We start from the raw sequence: 17,623 nt of genomic DNA on the forward strand, positions 1-17,623 counted from the left end.
CCTGGCTGCGGGTAGCTATACTGTAGGTGCAACTGTGCGGGGTACACAGTACAGTAACTGGAAATACTATCAAGAGCCTTCACAAGCACCTGGCTGCGGGTAGCTATACTGTAGGTGCAACTGTGCGGGGTAGACAGTACAGTAACTGGAAATACGTCAAGAGCCTACACAAGCACCTGGCTGCGGGTAGCTATACTGTAGGTGCAACTGTGCGGGGTACACAGTACAGTAACTGGAAATACTTCAAAGAGCCTACACAAGCACCTGGCTGCGGGTAGCTATACTGTAGGTGCAACTGTGCGGGGTACACAGTGCAGTAAGTGGAAATACTTCAAAGAGCCTACACAAGCACCTGGCTGCGAGTAGCTATACTGTAGGCGCAACTGTGCGGGGTACACAGTGCAGTAACTGGAAATACTTCAAAGAGCCTACACAAGCACCTGGCTGCAGATAGCTATACTGTAGGTGCAACTGTGCGGGGTACACAGTACAGTAACTGGAAATACATCAAGAGCCTACACAAGCACCTGGCTGCAGATAGCTATATTGTAGGTGCAACTGTGCAGGGTACACAGTACAGTAACTGGAAATACGTCGAGAGTCTACACAAGCACGTGGCTGCAGGTTGCTATACTGTAGGTGCAAATGTGTGGGGTACACAGTACAGTAACTGGAAATACTTCAAAGAGCCTACACAAGCACCTGGCTGCAGGTAGCTATACTGTAGGTGCAACTGTGCGGAGTACACAGTACAGTAACTGGAAATACGCCAAGAGCCTACACAAGCACCTGGCTGCGGGTAGCTACACTGTAGGTGCAACTGTGCGGGGTACACAGTGCAGTAAGTGGAAATCCTTCAAAGAGCCTACACAAGCACCTGGCTGCAGGTAGCTATACTGTAGGTGCAACTGTGCGGGGTACACAGTACAGTAACTGGAAATATGTTAAGAGCCTACACAAGCACCTGGCTGCGGGTAGCTATACTGTAGGTGCAACTGTGTGGGGTACACAGTACAGTAACTGGAAATACTTCAAAGAGCCTACACAAGCACCTGTCTGCAGGTAGCTACACTGTAGGTGCAACTGTGCAGGGTACACAGTACAGTAACTGGAAATACTTCAAAGAGCCTACACAAGCACCTGGCTGCAGGTAGCTATACTGTAGGTGCAACTGTGCGGGGTACAAAGTACAGTAACTGGAAATACGTCAAGAGCCTACACAAGCACCTGGCTGCAGGTAGCTATACTGTAGGTGCAACTGTGCAGGGTACACAGTACAATAACTGGAAACACTTCAAAGAGCCTACACAAGCACCTGGCTGCGGGTAGCTATACTGTAGGTGCAACTGTGCAGGGTACACAGTGCAGTAAGTGGAAATACTTCAAAGAGCCTACACAAGCACCGGGCTGTGGGTAGCTATAGTGTAGGTGCAACTGTGCGGGGTAAACAGTGCAGTAAGTGGAAATACTTCAATGAGCCTACACAAGCACCTGGCTGCGGGTAGCTATACTGTAGGTGCAACTGTGCGGGGTACACAGTGCAGTAACTGGAAATACTTCAAAGAACCTACACAAGCACCTGGCTGCAGATAGCTATAATGTAGGTGCAACTGTGCAGGGTACACAGTACAGTAACTGGAAATATGTCAAGAGCCTACACAAGCACCTGGCTGCAGGTAGCTATACTGTAGGTGCAACTGTGCAGGGTACACAGTACAGTAACTGGAAATACTTCAAAGAGCCTACACAAGCACCTGGCTGCAGGTAGCTATACTGTAGGTGCAACTGTGCAGGGTATACAGTACAGTAACTGGAAATACGTCAAGAGCCTAAACAAGCACCTGGCTGCAGGTAGCTATACTGTAGGTGCAACTGTGCGGGGTACACAGTACAGTAACTGGAAATACTTCAAAGAGCCTACACAAGCACCTGGCTGCAGGTAGCTATACTGTAGGTACAACTGTGCAGGGTACACAGTATAGTAACTGGAAATACTTCAAAGAGCCTACACAAGCACCTGGCTGTAGGTAGCTATACTGTAGGTGCAACTGTGCAGAGTACACAGTACAGTAACTGGAAATACGCCAAGAGCCTACACAAGCACCTAGCTGCGGGTAGCTATACTGTAGGTGCAACTGTGCGGGGTACACAGTACAGTAACTGGAAATACTTCAAAGAGCCTACACAAGTACCTGGCTGCAGATATCTATACTGTAGGTGCAACTGTGCAGGGTACACAGTACAGTAACTGGAAATACTTCAAAGAGCCTACACAAGCACCTGGTTACAGGTAGCTATACTGTAGGTGCAACTGTGCAGGGTACACAGTACAGTAACTGGAAATACGTCAAGAGCCTACACAAGCACCTGGCTGCGGGTAGCTATACTGTAGGTGCAACTGTGCGGGTTACACAGTGCAGTAAGTGTAAATACTTCAAAGAGCCTACACAAGCACCTGGCTGTAGATAGCTATACTGTAGGTGCAACTGTGCGGGGTACACAGTACAGTAACTGGAAATACGTCAAGAGCCTACACAAGCACCTGGCTGTAGATTGCTATACTGTAGGTGCAACTGTGCGGGGTACACAGTACAGTAACTGGAAATACGTCAAGAGCCTACACAAGCATCTGGCGGCAGGTAGCTATACTGTAGGTGCAACTGTGCAGGGTACACAGTACAGTAACGTGAAATACTTCCAAGAGCGTACACAAGCACTTGGCTGCAGGTAGCTATACTGTAGGTGCAACTGTGCAGGGTACACAGTACAGTAACTGGAAATACGTCGAGAGCCTACACAAGCACGTGGCTGCAGGTAGCTATACTGTAGGTGCAACTGTGCGGGGTACACAGTACAGTAACTGGAAATACTTCCAAGAGCCTACACAAGCACCTGGCTGCAGGTAGCTATACTGTAGGTGCAACTGTGCGGGGTACACAGTACAGTAACTGGAAATACTTCAAAGAGCCTACACAAGCACCTGGCTGCAGGTAGTTATACTGTAGGTGCAACTGTGCGGAGTACACAGTGCAGTAACTGGAAATACGGCAAGAGCCTACACAAGCACCTGGCTGCGGGTAGCTATACTGTAGGTGCAACTGTGCGGGGTACACAGTGCAGTAAGTGGAAATACTTCAAAGAGCCTACACAAGCACCTGGCTGCAGGTAGCTATACTGTAGGTGCAACTGTGCGGGGTACACAGTACAGTAACTGGAAATACTTCAAAGAACCTACACAAGCACCTGGCTGCAGGTAGCTATACTGTAGGTGCAACTGTGCGGGGTACACAGTACAGTAACTGGAAATACGTCAAGAGCCTACACAAGCACCTGGCTGCAGGCAGCTATACTGTAGGTGCAACTGTGCAGGGTACACAATACAATAACTGGAAACACTTCAAAGAGCCTACACAAGCACCTGGCTGCGGGTAGCTATACTGTAGGTGCAACTGTGCGGGGTACACAGTGCAGTAAGTGAAAATACTTCAAAGAGCCTACACAAGCACCTGGCTGCGGGTAGCTATGGTGTAGGTGCAACTGTGCGGGATACACAGTGCAGTAAGTGGAAATACTTCAAAGAGCCTACACAAGCACCTGGCTGCGGGTAGCTATACTGTAGGTGCAACTGTGCGGAGTACACAGTGCAGTAACTGGAAATACTTCAAAGAGCCTACACAAGCACCTGGCTGCAGATTGCTATAATGTAGGTGCAACTGTGCAGGGTACACAGTACAGTAACTGGAAATACATCAAGAACCTACAAAAGCACCTGGCTGCAGGTAGCTATACTGTAGGTGCAACTGTGCAGGGTACACAGTACAGTAACTGGAAATACTTCAAAGAGCCTACACAAGCACCTGGCTGCAGGTAGCTATACTGTAGGTCCAACTGTGCAGGGTAGACAGTACAGTAACTGGAAATACGTCAAGAGCCTACACAAGCACCTGGCTGCAGGTAGCTATACTGTAGGTGCAACTGTGCAGGGTACACAGTACAGTAACTGGAAATACTTCAAAGAGCCTACACAAGCACTTGGCTGCAGGTAGCTATACTGTAGGTGCAACTGTGCAGGGTACACAGTACAGTAACTGGAAATACGTCAAGAGCCTACACAAGCACCTGGCTGCAGGTAGCTATACTGTAGGTGCAACTGTGCAGGGTACACAGTACAGTAACTGGAAATACTTCAAAGAGCCTACACAAGCACCTGGCTGCAGGTAGTTATACTGTAGGTGCAACTGTGCGGAGTACACAGTGCAGTAACTGGAAATACGGCAAGAGCCTACACAAGCACCTGTCTGCAGGTTGCTATACTGTAGGTGCAACTGTGCGGAGTACACAGTACAGTAACTGGAAATACGCCAAGAGCCTACACAAGCACCTGGCTGCGGGTAGCTATACTGTAGGTGCAATTGTGCAGGGTACACAGTACAGTAACTGGAAATACTTCAAAGAGCCTACACAAGCACCTGGCTGCGGGTAGCTACACTGTAGGTGCAACTGTGCGGGGTACACAGTGCAGTAAGTGGAAATACTTTAAAGAGCCTACACAAGCACCTGGCTGCGGGTAGCTATACTGTAGGTGCAACTGTGCGGGGTACACAGTGCAGTAACTGGAAATACTTCAAAGAGCCTACACAAGCACCTGGCTGCAGATTGCTATAATGTAGCTGCAACTGTGCAGGGTACACAGTACAGTAACTGGAAATACATCAAGAACCTACACAAGCACCTGGCTGCAGGTAGCTGTACTGTAGGTGCAACTGTGCAGGGTACACAGTACAGTAACTGGAAATACTTCAAAGAGCCTACACAAGCACCTGGCTGCAGGTTGCTATACTGTAGGTCCAACTGTGCAGGGTAGACAGTACAGTAACTGGAAATACGTCAAGAGCCTACACAAGCACCTGGCTGCAGGTAGCTATACTGTAGGTGCAACTGTGCAGGGTACACAGTACAGTAACTGGAAATACTTCAAAGAGCCTACACAAGCACTTGGCTGCAGGTAGCTATACTCTAGGTGCAACTGTGCAGGGTACACAGTACAGTAACTGGAAATACGTCAAGAGCCTACACAAGCACCTGGCTGAAGGTAGCTATACTGTAGGTGCAACTGTGCAGGGTACACAGTACAGTAACTGGAAATACTTCAAAGAGCGTACACAAGCACTTGGCTGCAGGTAGCTATACTGTAGGTGCAACTGTGCAGGGTACACAGTACAGTAACTGGAAATACGTCGAGAGCCTACACAAGCACGTGGCTGCAGGTAGCTATGCTGTAGGTGCAACTGTGCGGGGTACACAGTACAGTAACTGGAAATACTTCCAAGAGCCTACACAAGCACCTGGCTGCAGGTAGCTATACTGTAGGTGCAACTGTGCAGGGTACACAGTACAGTAACTGGAAATACTTTAAAGAGCCTACACAAGCACCTGGCTGCAGGTAGCTATACTGTAGGTGCAACTGTGCGGAGTACACAGTACAGTAACTGGAAATACGCCAAGAGCCTACACTAGCACCTGGCTGCGGGTAGCTATACTGTAGGTGCAACTGTGCAGGGTACACAGTACAGTAACTGGAAATACTTCAAAGAGCCTACACAAGCACCTGGCTGTGGGTAGCTACACTGTAGGTGCAACTGTGCGGGGTACACAGTGCAGTAAGTGGAAATACTTCAAAGAGCCTACACAAGCACCTGGCTGCAGGTAGCTATACTGTAGGTGCAACTGTGCGGGGTACACAGTACAGTAACTGGAAATATGTCAAGAGCCTACACAAGCACCTGGCTGCAGGTAGCTATACTGCAGGTGCAACTGTGCAGGGTACACAGTACAGTAACTGGAAATACTTCAAAGAGCCTACACAAGCACCTGGCTGCAGGTAGCTATACTGTAGGTGCAACTGTGCGGGGTACACAGTACAGTAACTGGAAATATGTCAAGAGCCTACACAAGCACCTGGCTACAGGTAGCTATATTGTAGGTGCAACTGTGCAGGGTACACAGTACAATAACTGGAAACACTTCAAAGAGCCTACACAAGCACCTAGCTGTGGGTAGCTATACTGTAGGTGCAACTGTGCGGGGTACACTGTGCAGTAAGTGGAAATACTTCAAAGAGCCTACACAAGCACCTGGCTGCGGGTAGCTATAGTGTAGGTGCAACTGTGCGGGGTACACAGTGCAGTAACTGGAAATACTTCAAAGAGCCTACACAAGCACCTGGCTGCGGGTAGCTATACTGTAGGTGCAACTGTGCGGGGTACACAGTGCAGTAACTGGAAATACTTCAAAGAGCCTACACAAGCACCTGGCTGCAGATTGCTATAATGTAGGTGCAACTGTGCAGGGTACACAGTACAGTAACTGGAAATACATCAAGAACCTACACAAGCACCTGGCTGCAGGTAGCTATACTGTAGGTGCAACTGTGCAGGGTACACAGTACAGTAAATGGAAATACTTCAAAGAGCCTACACAAGCACCTGGCTGCAGGTAGCTATACTGTAGGTCCAACTGTGCAGGGTAGACAGTACAGTAACTGGAAATACGTCAAGAGCCTACACAAGCACCTGGCTGCAGGTAGCTATATAGTAGGTGCAACTGTGCGGGGTATACAGTACAGTAACTGGAAATACTTCAAAGAGCCTATACAAGCACCTGGCTGCAGGTAGCTATACTGTAGTTGCAACTGTGCAGAGTACACAGTACAGTAACTGGAAATACTTCAAAGAGCCTACACAAGCACCTGGCTGCAGGTAGCTATACTGTTGGTAAAACTGTGCAGGGTACACAGTATAGTAACTGGAAATACTTCAAAGAGCCTACACAAGCACCTGGCTGCAGGTAGCTATACTGTAGGTGCAACTGTGCAGAGTACACAGTACAGTAACTGGAAATACGCCAAGAACCTACACAAGCACCTGGCTGCGGGTAGCTATACTGTAGGTGCAACTGTGCGGGGTACACAGTACAGTAACTGGAAATACTTCAAAGAGCCTACACAAGCACTTGCTTGCAGGTAGCTATACTGTAGGTGCAACTGTGCAGGGTACACAGTACAGTAACTGGAAATACGTCAAGAGCCTACACAAGCACCTGGCTGCAGGTAGCTATACTGTAGGTGCAACTGTGCGGGGTACACAGTATAGTAACTGGAAATACTTCCAAGAGCCTACACAAGCACCTGGCTGCAGGTAGCTATACTGTCGGTGCAACTGTGCAGGGTACACAGTACAGTAACTGGAAATACTTCAAAGAGCCTATACAAGCACCTGGCTGCAGGTAGCTATACTGTAGTTGCAACTGTGCAGGGTACACAGTACAGTAACTGGAAATACTTCAAAGAACTTACACAAGCACCTGGCTGCAGGTAGCTATATTGTAGGTACAACTGTGCAGGGTACACAGTATAGTAACTGGAAATACTTCAAAGAGCCTACAAAAGCACCTGGCTGCAGGTAGCTATACTGTAGGTGCAACTGTGCAGAGTACACAGTACAGTAACTGGAAATACGCCAAGAGCCTACACAAGCACCTGGCTGCGGGTAGCTATACTGTAGGTGCAACTGTGCAGGGTACACAGTACAGTAACTGGAAATACTTCAAAGAGCCTACACAAGCACCTGGCAGCGGGTAGCTATACTGTAGGTGCAACTGTGCGGGGTACACAGTACAGTAACTGGAAATACGTCAAGAGCCTACACAAGCACCTGGCTGCGGGTAGCTATACTGTAGGTGCAACTGTGCGGGGTACACAGTACAGTAACCGGAAATACTTCAAAGATCCTACACAAGCACCTGGCTGAGGATAGCTATACTGTAGGTGCAACTGTGCGGGGTACACAGTGCAGTAACTGGAAATACTTCAAAGAGCCTACACAAGCACCTGGCTGCAGGTAGCTATACTGTCGGTGCAACTGTGCAGGGTACACAGTACAGTAACTGGAAATACTTCAAAGAGCCTATACAAGCACCTGGCTGCAGGTAGCTATACTGTAGTTGCAACTGTGCAAGGTACACAGTACAGTAACTGGAAATACTTCAAAGAGCCTACACAAGCACCTGGCTGCAGGTAGCTATACTGTAGGTACAACTGTGCAGGGTACACAGTATAGTAACTGGAAATACTTCAAAGAGCCTACACAAGCACCTGGCTGCAGGTAGCTATACTGTAGGTGCAACTGTGCAGAGTACACAGTGCAGTAACTGGAAATATGCCAAGAGCCTACACAAGCACCTGGCTGCGGGTAGCTATACTGTAGGTGCAACTGTGCGGGGTACACAGTACAGTAACTGGAAATACTTCAAAGAGCCTACACAAGCACTTGGCTGCAGGTAGCTATACTGTAGGTGCAACTGTGCAGGGTACACAGTACAGTAACTGGAAATACGTCAAGAGCCTACACAAGCACCTGGCTGCAGGTAGCTATACTGTAGGTGCAACTGTGCGGGGTACACAGTATAGTAACTGGAAATACTTCCAAGAGCCTACACAAGCACCTGGCTGCAGGTAGCTATACTGTCGGTGCAACTGTGCAGGGTACACAGTACAGTAACTGGAAATACTTCAAAGAGCCTATACAAGCACCTGGCTGCAGGTAGCTATACTGTAGTTGCAACTGTGCAGGGTACACAGTACAGTAACTGGAAATACTTCAAAGAGCCTACACAAGCACCTGGCTGCAGGTAGCTATACTGTAGGTACAACTGTGCAGGGTACACAGTATAGTAACTGGAAATACTTCAAAGAGCCTACACAAGCACCTGGCTGCAGGTAGCTATACTGTAGGTGCAACTGTGCAGAGTACACAGTACAGTAACTGGAAATACGCCAAGAGCCTACACAAGCACCTGGCTGCGGGTAGCTATACTGTAGGTGCAACTGTGCGGGGTACACAGTACAGTAACTGGAAATACTTCAAAGAGCCTACACAAGCACCTGGCAGCGGGTAGCTATACTGTAGGTGCAACTGTGCGGGGTACACAGTACAGTAACTGGAAATACGTCAAGAGCCTACACAAGCACCTGGCTGCGGGTAGCTATACTGTAGGTGCAACTGTGCGGGGTACACAGTACAGTAACCGGAAATACTTCAAAGATCCTACACAAGCACCTGGCTGAGGATAGCTATACTGTAGGTGCAACTGTGCGGGGTACACAGTACAGTAACTGGAAATACTTCAAAGAGCCTATACAAGCACCTGGCTGCAGGTAGCTATACTGTAGTTGCAACTGTGCAGGGTACACAGTACAGTAACTGGAAATACTTCAAAGAGCCTACACAAGCACCTGGCTGCAAGTAGCTATACTGTAGGTACAACTGTGCAGGGTACACAGTATAGTAACTGGAAATACTTCAAAGAGCCTACACAAGCACCTGGCTGTAGGTAGCTATACTGTAGGTGCAACTGTGCAGAGTACACAGTACAGTAACTGGAAATACGCCAAGAGCCTACACAAGCACCTGGCTGCGGGTAGCTATACTGTAGGTGCAACTGTGCGGGGTACACAGTACAGTAACTGGAAATACTTCAAAGAGCCTACACAAGCACTTGGTTGCAGGTAGCTATACTGTAGGTGCAACTGTGCAGGGTACACAGTACAGTAACTGGAAATACGTCAAGAGCCTACACAAGCACCTGGCTGCAGGTAGCTATACTGTAGGTGCAACTGTGCGGGGTACACAGTATAGTAACTGGAAATACTTCCAAGAGCCTACACAAGCACCTGGCTGCAGGTAGCTATACTGTCGGTGCAACTGTGCAGGGTACACAGTACAGTAACTGGAAATACTTCAAAGAGCCTATACAAGCACCTGGCTGCAGGTAGCTATACTGTAGTTGCAACTGTGCAGGGTACACAGTACAGTAACTGGAAATACTTCAAAGAGCCTACACAAGCACCTGGCTGCAGGTAGCTATACTGTAGGTACAACTGTGCAGGGTACACAGTATAGTAACTGGAAATACTTCAAAGAGCCTACACAAGCACCTGGCTGCAGGTAGCTATACTGTAGGTGCAACTGTGCAGAGTACACAGTACAGTAACTGGAAATACGCCAAGAGCCTACACAAGTACCTGGCTGCGGGTAGCTATACTGTAGGTGCAACTGTGCGGGGTACACAGTACAGTAACTGGAAATACTTCAAAGAGCCTACACAAGCACCTGGCAGCGGGTAGCTATACTGCAGGTGCAACTGTTCGGGGTACACAGTACAGTAACTGGAAATACGTCAAGAGCCTACACAAGCACCTGGCTGCGGGTAGCTATATTGTAGGTGCAACTGTGCGGGGTACACAGTACAGTAACCGGAAATACTTCAAAGATCCTACACAAGCACCTGGCTGAGGATAGCTATACTGTAGGTGCAACTGTGCGGGGTACACAGTGCAGTAAGTGGAAATACTTCAAAGAGCCTACACAAGCACCTGGCTGTGGGTAGCTATACTGTAGGTGCAACTGTGCAGGGTACACAGTACAGTAACTGGAAATACTTCAAAGAGCCTACATAAGCACCTTGCTGCAGGTAGCTATACTGTAGGTGCAACTGTGCAGGGTATACAGTACAGTAACTGGAAATACGTCAAGAGCCTACACAAGCACCTGGCTGCAGGTAGCTATACTGTAGGTGCAACTGTGCGGGGTACACAGTACAGTAACTGGAAATACTTCAAAGAGCCTACACAAGCACCTGGCTGCAGGTAGCTATACTGTAGGTGCAACTGTGCAGGGTATACAGTACAGTAACTGGAAATACGTCAAGAGCCTACACAAGCACCTGGCTGCAGGTAGCTATACTGTAGGTGCAACTGTGCGGGGTACACAGTACAGTAACTGGAAATACTTCAAAGAGCCTACACAAGCACCTGGCTGCAGGTAGCTATACTGTAGATACAACTGTGCAGGGTACACAGTATAGTAACTGGAAATACTTCAAAGAGCCTACACAAGCACCTGGCTGTAGGTAGCTATACTGTAGGTGCAACTGTGCGGGGTACACAGTACAGTAACTGGAAATACTTCAAAGAGCCTACACAAGCACCTGGCTGCGGGTAGCAATACTGTAGGTACAACTGTGCGGGGTACACAGTACAGTAACTGGAAATACGTCAAGAGCCTACACAAGCACCTGGCTGTAGGTAGCTATGCTGTAGGTGCAACTGTGCAGGGTACACAGTACAGTAAACTGGAATTACTTCAAGGAGCCTACACAAGCACTTGGCTGCAGGTAGTATACTGTAGGTGCAACTGTGCAGGGTACACAGTACAGTAACTGGAAATACGTCAAGAGCCTACTCAAGCACCTGGCTGCAGGTAGCTATACTGTAGGTGCAACTGTGCGGGCTACACAGTACAGTAACGTGAAATACTTCAAAGAGCCTACTCAAGCACCTGGCTGCAGGTAGGTATACTGTAGGTGCAACTGTTCATTGTACACAGTACAGTAACTGGAAATACTTCAAAGTGCGTACACAAGCACCTGGCTGTAGGTAGCTATACTGTAGGTTCAAATGTGCAGGGTACACAGTACAGTAACTGTAAATACTTCAAAGAGCCTACACAAGCACCTGGCTGCATGTAGCTATACTGTAGGTGCAGCTGTGCAGCATACACAGTACAGTAAGTGGAAATACGTCAAGAGCCTACACAAGCACCTGGCTGCAGGTAGCTATGATGTAGGTGCAGCTGTGCAGCATACACAGTACAGTAACTGGAAATACTTCAAAGAGCCTACTCAAGCACCTTGCTGCAGGTAGGTATACTGTAGGTGCAACTGTTCATTGTACACAGTACAGTAACTGGAAATACGCCAAGAGCCTACACAAGCACCTGGCTGCAGGTAGCTATACTGTAGGTACAACTGTGCAGGGTACACAGTATAGTAACTGGAAATACGCCAAGAGCCTACACAAGCACCTAGCTGCGGGTAGCTATACTGTAGGTGCAACTGTGCGGGGTACACAGTACAGTAACTGGAAATACTTGAAAGAGCCCACACAAGTACCTGGCTGCAGATATCTATACTGTAGGTGCAACTGTGCAGGGTACACAGTACAGTAACTGGAAATACTTCAAAGAGCCTACACAAGCACCTGGTTACAGGTAGCTATACTGTAGGTGCAACTGTGCAGGGTACACAGTACAGTAACTGGAAATACGTCAAGAGCCTACACAAGCACCTGGCTGCGGGTAGCTATACTGTAGGTGCAACTGTGCGGGTTACACAGTACAGTAACTGGAAATACTTCAAAGAGCCTACACAAGCACCTGGCTGTGGGTAGCTATACTGTAGGTGCAACTGTGCGGGGTACACAGTGCAGTAAGTGGAAATACTTCAAAGAGCCTACACAAGCACCTGGCTGCGGGTAGCTATACTGTAGGTGCAACTGTGCGGGGTACACAGTGCAGTAACTGGAAATACTTCAAAGAGCCTACACAAGCAGCTGGCTGTAGATAGCTATACTGTAGGTGCAACTGTGCGGGGTACACAGTACAGTAACTGGAAATACGTCAAGAGCCTACACAAGCACCTGGCGGCAGGTAGCTATACTGTAGGTGCAACTGTGCAGGGTACACAGTACAGTAACGAGAAATACTTCCAAGAGCGTACACAAGCACTTGGCTGCAGGTAGCTATACTGTAGGTGCAACTGTGCAGGGTACACAGTACAGTAACTGGAAATACGTCGAGAGCCTACACAAGCACGTGGCTGCAGGTAGCTATACTGTAGGTGCAACTGTGCGGGGTACACAGTACAGTAACTGGAAATACTTCCAAGAGCCTACACAAGCACCTGGCTGCAGGTAGCTTTACTGTAGGTGCAACTGTGCGGGGTACACAGTACAGTAACTGGAAATACTTCAAAGAGCCTACACAAGCACCTGGGTGCAGGTAGCTATACTGTAGGTGCAACTGTGCGGAGTACACAGTGCAGTAACTGGAAATACGGCAAGAGCCTACACAAGCACCTGGCTGCGGGTAGCTATACTGTAGGTGCAACTGTGCGGGGTACACAGTGCAGTAAGTGGAAATACTTCAAAGAGCCTACACAAGCACCTGGCTGCAGGTAGCTATACTGTAGGTGCAACTGTGCGGGGTACACAGTACAGTAACTGGAAATACGTCAAGAGCCTACACAAGCACCTGGCTGCAGGCAGCTATACTGTAGGTGCAACTGTGCAGGGTACACAATACAATAACTGGAAACACTTCAAAGAGCCTACACAAGCACCTGGCTGCGGGTAGCTATACTGTAGGTGCAACTGTGCGGGGTACACAGTGCAGTAAGTGAAAATACTTCAAAGAGCCTACACAAGCACCTGGCTGCGGGTAGCTATGGTGTAGGTGCAACTGTGCGGGATACACAGTGCAGTAAGTGGAAATACTTCAAAGAGCCTACACAAGCACCTGGCTGCGGGTAGCTATACTGTAGGTGCAACTGTGCGGGGTACACAGTGCAGTAACTGGAAATACTTCAAAGAGCCTACACGAGCACCTGGCTGCAGATTGCTATAATGTAGGTGCAACTGTGCAGGGTACACAGTACAGTAACTGGAAATACATCAAGAACCTACAAAAGCACCTGGCTGCAGGTAGCTATACTGTAGGTGCAACTGTGCAGGGTACACAGTACAGTAACTGGAAATACTTCAAAGAGCCTACACAAGCACCTGGCTGCAGGTAGCTATACTGTAGGTCCAACTGTGCAGGGTAGACAGTACAGTAACTGGAAATACGTCAAGAGCCTACACAAGCACCTGGCTGCAGGTAGCTATACTGTAGGTGCAACTGTGCAGGGTACACAGTACAGTAACTGGAAATACTTCAAAGAGCCTACACAAGCACTTGGCTGCAGGTAGCTATACTGTAGGTGCAACTGTGCAGGGTACACAGTACAGTAACTGGAAATACGTCAAGAGCCTACACAAGCACCTGGCTGCAGGTAGCTATACTGTAGGTGCAACTGTGCAGGGTACACAGTACAGTAACTGGAAATACTTCAAAGAGCGTACACAAGCACTTGGCTGCAGGTAGCTATACTGTAGGTGCAACTGGGCAGGGTACACAGTACAGTAACTGGAAATACGTCGAGAGCCTACACAAGCACGTGGCTGCAGGTAGCTATACTGTAGGTGCAACTGTGCGGGGTACACAGTACAGTAACTGGAAATACTTCCAAGAGCCTACACAAGCACCTGGCTGCAGGTAGCTATACTGTAGGTGCAACTGTGCAGGGTACACAGTACAGTAACTGGAAATACTTCAAAGAGCCTACACAAGCACCTGTCTGCAGGTTGCTATACTGTAGGTGCAACAGTGCGGAGTACACAGTACAGTAACTGGAAATACGCCAAGAGCCTACACAAGCACCTGGCTGCGGGTAGCTATACTGTAGGTGCAACTGTGCAGGGTACACAGTACAGTAACTGGAAATACTTCAAAGAGCCTACACAAGCACCTGACTGCGGGTAGCTACACTGTAGGTGCAACTGTGCGGGGTACACAGTGCAGTAAGTGGAAATACTTTAAAGAGCCTACACAAGCACCTGGCTGCGGGTAGCTATACTGTAGGTGCAACTGTGCGGGGTACACAGTGCAGTAACTGGAAATACTTCAAAGAGCCTACACAAGCACCTGGCTGCAGATTGCTATAATGTAGCTGCAACTGTGCAGGGTACACAGTACAGTAACTGGAAATACATCAAGAACCTACACAAGCACCTGGCTGCAGGTAGCTGTACTGTAGGTGCAACTGTGCAGGGTACACAGTACAGTAACTGGAAATACTTCAAAGAGCACCTGGCTGCAGGTTGCTATACTGTAGGTCCAACTGTGCAGGGTAGAAAGTACAGTAACTGGAAATACGTCAAGAGCCTACACAAGCACCTGGCTGCAGGTAGCTATACTGTAGGTGCAACTGTGCAGGGTACACAGTACAGTAACTGGAAATACTTCAAAGAGCCTACACAAGCACTTGGCTGCAGGTAGCTATACTCTAGGTGCAACTGTGCAGGGTACACAGTACAGTAACTGGAAATACGTCAAGAGCCTACACAAGCACCTGGCTGAAGGTAGCTATACTGTAGGTGCAACTGTGCAGGGTACACAGTACAGTAACTGGAAATACTTCAAAGAGCGTACACAAGCACTTGGCTGCAGGTAGCTATACTGTAGGTGCAACTGTGCAGGGTACACAGTACAGTAACTGGAAATACGTCGAGAGCCTACACAAGCACGTGGCTGCAGGTAGCTATGCTGTAGGTGCAACTGTGCGGGGTACACAGTACAGTAACTGGAAATACTTCCAAGAGCCTACACAAGCACCTGGCTGCAGGTAGCTATACTGTAGGTGCAACTGTGCAGGGTACACAGTACAGTAACTGGAAATACTTCAAAGAGCCTACACAAGCACCTGGCTGCAGGTAGCTATACTGTAGGTGCAACTGTGTGGAGTACACAGTACAGTAACTGGAAATACGCCAAGAGCCTACACTAGCACCTGGCTGCGGGTAGCTATACTGTAGGTGCAACTGTGCAGGGTACACAGTACAGTAACTGGAAATACTTCAAAGAGCCTACACAAGCACCTGGCTGTGGGTAGCTACACTGTAGGTGCAACTGTGCTGGGTACACAGTGCAGTAAGTGGAAATACTTCAAAGAGCCTACACAAGCACCTGGCTGCAGGTAGCTATACTGTAGGTGCAACTGTGCGGGGTACACAGTACAGTAACTGGAAATATGTCAAGAGCCTACACAAGCACCTGGCTGCAGGTAGCTATACTGCAGGTGCAACTGTGCAGGGTACACAGTACAGTAACTGGAAATACTTCAAAGAGCCTACACAAGCACCTGGCTGCAGGTAGCTATACTGTAGGTGCAACTGTGCGGGGTACACAGTACAGTAACTGGAAATATGTCAAGAGCCTACACAAGCACCTGGCTACAGGTAGCTATATTGTAGGTGCAACTGTGCAGGGTACACAGTACAATAACTGGAAACACTTCAAAGAGCCTACACAAGCACCTAGCTGCGGGTAGCTATACTGTAGGTGCAACTGTGCGGGGTACACTGTGCAGTAAGTGGAAATACTTCAAAGAGCCTACACAAGCACCTGGCTGCGGGTAGCTATAGTGTAGGTGCAACTGTGCGGGGTACACAGTGCAGTAACTGGAAATACTTCAAAGAGCCTACACAAGCACCTGGCTGCGGGTAGCTATACTGTAGGTGCAACTGTGCGGGGTACACAGTGCAGTAACTGGAAATACTTCAAAGAGCCTACACAAGCACCTGGCTGCAGATTGCTATAATGTAGGTGCAACTGTGCAGGGTACACAGTACAGTAACTGGAAATACATCAAGAACCTACACAAGCACCTGGCTGCAGGTAGCTATACTGTAGGTGCAACTGTGCAGGGTACACAGTACAGTAACTGGAAATACTTCAAAGAGCCTACACAAGCACCTGGCTGCAGGTAGCTATACTGTAGGTCCAACTGTGCAGGGTACACAGTACAGTAACTGGAAATACTTCAAAGAGCCTATACAAGCACCTGGCTGCAGGTAGCTATACTGTAGTTGCAACTGTGCAGGGTACACAGTACAGTAACTGGAAATACTTCAAAGAGCCTACACAAGCACCTGGCTGCAGGTAGCTATACTGTAGGTACAACTGTGCAGGGTACACAGTATAGTAACTGGAAATACTTCAAAGAGCCTACACAAGCACCTGGCTGCAGGTAGCTATACTGTAGGTGCAACTGTGCAGAGTACACAGTACAGTAACTGGAAATACGCCAAGAGCCTACACAAGCACCTGGCTGCGGGTAGCTATACTGTAGGTGCAACTGTGCGGGGTACACAGTACAGTAACTGGAAATACTTCAAAGAGCCTACACAAGCACCTGGCTGCGGGTAGCTATACTGTAGGCGCAACTGTGCGGGGTACACAGTACAGTAACTGGAAATACGTCAAGAGCCTACACAAGCACCTGGCTGAGGGTAGCTATACTTTAGGTGCAACTGTGCGGGGTACACAGTGCAGTAACTGGAAATACTTCAAAGAGCCTACACAAGCACCTGGCTGCAGGTAGCTATACTGTCGGTGCAACTGTGCAGGGTACACAGTACAGTAACTGGAAATACTTCAAAGAGCCTATACAAGCACCTGGCTGCAGGTAGCTATACTGTAGTTGCAACTGTGCAGGGTACACAGTACAGTAACTGGAAATACTTCAAAGAGCCTACACAAGCACCTGGCTGCAGGTAGCTATACTGTTGGTACAACTGTGCAGGGTACACAGTATAGTAACTGGAAATACTTCAAAGAGCCTACACAAGCACCTGGCTGCAGGTAGCTATACCGTAGGTGCAACTGTGCAGAGTACACAGTACAGTAACTGGAAATACGCCAAGAGCCTACACAAGCACCTGGCTGCGGGTAGCTATACTGTAGGTGCAACTGTGCGGGGTACACAGTACAGTAACTGGAAATACTTCAAAGAGCCTACACAAGCACTTGCTTGCAGGTAGCTATACTGTAGGTGCAACTGTGCAGGGTACACAGTACAGTAACTGGAAATACGTCAAGAGCCTACACAAGCACCTGGCTGCAGGTAG

The sequence above is a fragment of the Aquarana catesbeiana genome, linkage group LG04 (assembly GCF_042186555.1).
Source record: "Aquarana catesbeiana isolate 2022-GZ linkage group LG04, ASM4218655v1, whole genome shotgun sequence".
NCBI lineage: Eukaryota > Metazoa > Chordata > Amphibia > Anura > Ranidae > Aquarana > Aquarana catesbeiana.